Raw genomic sequence first — 4,880 nt, 5'->3', positions numbered from 1 at the left:
GCTAGTTATCAAAACTGACTCAGTAATTTCATATGAAGCTTTTTCAACTGCGAATGCATTATCAAAATCTTGTTGTGAAAAGCAAGCAGCAGGAGGATCAGGAGGTGCACAGGCACAGTTGATTAAATTATTTTGATATAAATTTAGAAAAATAAAAACAAATAAAAATTTCCTCCTCATTTTTAAAAGACTTCCGATGTCAACGAAATCACAAAACTTTATAAATTGAAACTTTAAAGTTCTTCCTTTAAAACCTGTGATTTTTATAAATTTATCGTGTACGGGATGTCACGAAAATTCTACTAATTAACTCGGCCATATCATTTGTGTATTTGTGCTTTTATGTCCGCAACACGATTTTCATTTCTTCCAGGTTTTTTGCTGTGCATTTTCAATAGAATTCTTGAGGCCAAATATCCTCGACATTCAGTCTTTGTCAAAGCTCAGTGCTGCATTTAATTACTTATTTTTTTTTTTAAATTTAATAAGAAAAAATTGTGAAAAAAAAGTTTAAAATTTAAAATCTATTTTTATAGCTTCTTCACAAGTTTAGGACATAAAAGTCATAAAAATTGAATTTTTATGATTTATTTGAAAATAAATGTGGAACAAAAATGTGAAAAAATATTGAAAACCTGCAAATTTTTCCAATCTTTTGTCTTTTCTAATTCCATTACTGTTGAATCGTTTGAACAGCACGATTTGGACACAATCACTAACTACTATTTAAACTCAAAATGTGAATTCAAAAATTTAATAAAATTTGAATTTTTACGATTTATTATTGACAATTCTACCTGATTCGTGTCGTTTGCAGTTCAGGTCGTTTTACGATAAACAAACTCTCATTCAGTCAAAGTCATTAACCACAACAAATAAAATTGCTAGAATTGCACCTTAATAAATAAAAAAATATTTCATTAGCTGGAAAATATTGGCAACACTTCCATTTTTTTTATAGATCACGATGAAATGAACACACGTGAACGTTTTTTAATATTTAAACAATGATTTAAGGGTGATATGGCTAGGTGCCGTGGAATTTTTTATTGACATATAGAGTATTTCTTAATGAAATTTAATAAAGACATGCAACTAATAAAATTTTTAATATCCGCAAGTAGTAATATTGCATCATTTATTGCAATTTTTATGGCTGAAGATTAAAATTGACATGAAAGTTCATTGTGGAACAGATGGTCAAATGCCAGTCAAATGAAGATGTAGTGAGGCAATTTCTTTGAGGCTCAGAGGTGGATACGATGTAATTGAGTGATGTTAAGCAGGAGCATAGAGTTGAGCTTATGATAAATTAGATACTGCGATTAATGGATCTTCTCCAGTATCTTGATTAGTCGTGCGCAACCTTTTAAATTTCGCTGCACACCTTGATAGTCAACCTCAACTAGAACCACACACGTCATACGGATCATAGCATTTCCAATAATTTTTTGATTCCACTCCAGTTTACCCTCAACTGATCTTGATTGAGAGGAAGTATAGAATCTAAATAATTCATGATCTACCTGTTCCAATCTTAAGCTGCACAATTCTTAGTTTTTATATCTTAAACTGCTGTACTTACCAAGCTAAAGTAGCTAAACTTCTAAAAGTTTACTAGAATGGTGTAGATTGATTATGGGATTTGAGCCCAGGATTCCAAATTCATCGTCAACTTTGGTGACCCGTACCTTCCCAACTGATCTTCAAGGCATTCCAGCTTGACAAACCTCATTCACAAACAGCCCCCAACATTACAAATTGCACTTTATTTTCTATTACACAAAACATAAAGCTCTTCTCAAAGCTGTAACAAAAGACACACAATTACTTACAAGATGCTACCAATGCCTTTATGTCTCACTCGCTTAAAACTCAAATGACAAAATAAGAAGACAAATCATTAAATCAGTGAATAGAAATAAAGAAATGCTTTTTTCAATTATAATCCATTTTTAAGTCTGAGACACACAATACCGCTGCTGACTCATCTTGATGGCATTTACTCCATAAAAATTTTTGAATGGACGATGTCAAATTGTGTCATAATAATTAAGTTTTTTGAAGATTTTGAGATTGGAGCTGAGATAATTTTAAATAATTTGAAAAATTAGGTGATTATTTGGGTGAATTTTGGGAAGATGAGTCAAAAGATTGGGTTTGAAGGTCGTCTTTGTCGTCAGAATGTTGAAATATTAAAGAAAGCTTCCAAACGAGTGGCTTGACCTGAAAATCCTTACTTTGGCTATGGTTCTGTCTCATTTCCACCTCAATGTAGACCAAAGCTCTGTACCAAGCCTTCTTCATTTGTGTCGCACGTTGGCTACGTCTCTGATGTAGACAATCCTAAATTGACCTAATTTTGATATTCAAAAATCACAAAACCCCAATATTCAGCCAATAGCTTGACATTTAGCCAATCAATCAGTCACAATATTCTCACAAAACATTGCAAACTTAACATCCTTAAATCCCGCAAACAAAAGATCTAAAACACATAATTAACAACCTGAATTCAACATATTTAAAGCTTCTTAAAAATAACCATCACCAATAATCCGATCAAATGCCTTAGTACCTTCAATTCTCTCATCAAAACTCAATAATCATCCAAACAACAAATTAAACTTTTTAATCTTAATAATTCAATCTCATTACGAAGAATGGAGTAATAATGGAAATGTTGAGACTGAACTCATATTCGAGTTTATAATATTGTAAACAACATGCTCAGCTGATGTATTAAATAATATCAGATGGGAGAAAAAAATGTGAGTTTTTGACTCTCACTTTTTGATGTTGTTTATTTTGGAGTTTGTGAATGAATTTTGCTCAGAGATACGAGAAGCTGAAATGGTATAAAAAGTTATTTTAGACGATATTTAGTTGATGGATTGTTGAGGGTTGAAAGTAGTGATATTTGTGGATTTTGGAATTTAATTAGCATGGATATTGGTACATATGTTATAATCAGTGATTAAAGATTAACAAATTCTTAATGAGATTGAAAATTGAAGAACAATGCAGATTTATAAACATGCTGACGGAAACATGACACTTTTAAATTTAAGAGAACTTGAACTCGACTCAAATTAAGTTGACTGAAGAGGATTTTAGTGTTTTTGAGTTAACTATGTTCAACATGCTGATATTCCCGAATGACATAAGTGTAAAAGACTCCCTTAATGTTGCTATTACTATCATTAAATGACAGTCTTGTTGATTTGGAAACCATGTGGTCTGAATGCAACTTTCAAATGACGGCGATGGGTTTTTGATTGTATAGCCGTGGCAACTTTGGGTGAGCCTTTTTCAATCGTCAAAATAGACCCAAAAACCACTAACTGAATTTGAGATTGATTAATTATCAACTCTATTACAGTTCTGCTGTTTAATTAGTTGAGTAGACCGATCTCTGTCGTAGAATTGTCCCTATACTAGTGTGACTTACTTACTTCGCTGATTGTACAGATGAATTGAGATCCATAACTATGCTTTCCCGAAATCCCGGTCCCGAAACTTTTCCGGGACCGGGACGGGATCGGGACGGGACCGGGAAATCCCGGGATTTCCCGAAAAAAAATATGTATCAAAAAGTACAATATTTTAATGTTTTTTCGGCATTTTTAAGCTTAATATATATTTTCAAAAATTTAAACATGAATTTGAATTTTCAGAACTCTTGAACCTGACTCATTTTGAATGATTTTAAAATAGAAAAGCACTAAAAAAATTGAATTAAATTATCATATTCACCGTTTATATGATTATGAAGAACAAACCTTAGTTATGAGAAATAATCTCTAATATTTGTGATCAATTTAAAAAGCATTAAATCTTTAAATTTTTGGAAAACCCAAAATTAGCTGAAAATCCATTGGTTTATTTGAAAGGGTTTGTTTGATTTGAGTTTATATTATTTGCCACTGCATTACAGAACAAAAATCAAAAGATCATAAAAAATTTTAAATTTTTAACTCAGAAACATTCAAAATTCGAATTTATAGCTCCATATTTTTCATGTTTTTTGATAAAATTATTTAATTTATTTCGATTTTAAAGTTTTGATTACAAATTAAACGTCTTTTATTTTTATTCTTTTTATTTTGTTAAGAGTTTATATGAATTTTTCAAAACCTGGTCCCGCGGGACCAGTCCCGGAAGATTTTCGGGACTCGGGACGGGACCGGGACGGGACTGTCCCGGGATTTCCCGGTCCCGGTCCCGGTATCGAGAAAGCATATCCATAACCTTCCTTAGACGTCTTCTAAAGCTGGCTCTAATACTTTACTGAAATGTACCTTGAAAACATGCATTTTAGTGTCTAAATTCCTTCCTTTCAGCAACCCAATCAGATAATTATCCATCAACTTAAATGCAACTAAATCTTATAGTTTCTCAATATAAATTTGAAAATCATAAAGGTTCAACTCACTTGAACATACTCAAAAATCAATATTTCTCTACCGACAGGTGGGTAATAAAATTAAGCAATTTTAAATTTTTATATTTTAATGATTTTTAAACTTCATCAAGCACACAGAAGTCATATTTTGTAAATTCATTGAGCACTTATTGAGAAGGTCATTATTTCTCAAGAAGTTTATGCTTCCTACAGTATCTATCCACGAAATGTCATTTAAATTATCATTAATAATGATTCATGATATTTGTCCAAATATTTCCTATCTATACAACTCATTGATTTGTGTCTATTGATTCAACAGTCAGCATGTGCATGCACAGCACCTATGAATGGAAAAAATCTACTCATTTCGTGAGAGAGCAGCAAGTAGAGAAGAAAAAAAAATATTTAACAATTTTATCGAGTGAACATTTTGTTCACGGTACTATGAGACCAGTTGCTAGTTGCATGTGAA

This window comes from Chironomus tepperi, unplaced genomic scaffold (assembly GCF_022539635.2).
Source record: "Chironomus tepperi strain 1889 unplaced genomic scaffold, CSIRO-AGI_Ctep_v1 contig_359, whole genome shotgun sequence".
Taxonomy (NCBI): domain Eukaryota; kingdom Metazoa; phylum Arthropoda; class Insecta; order Diptera; family Chironomidae; genus Chironomus; species Chironomus tepperi.
Note: the sequence above shows the minus strand (reverse complement) of the source record.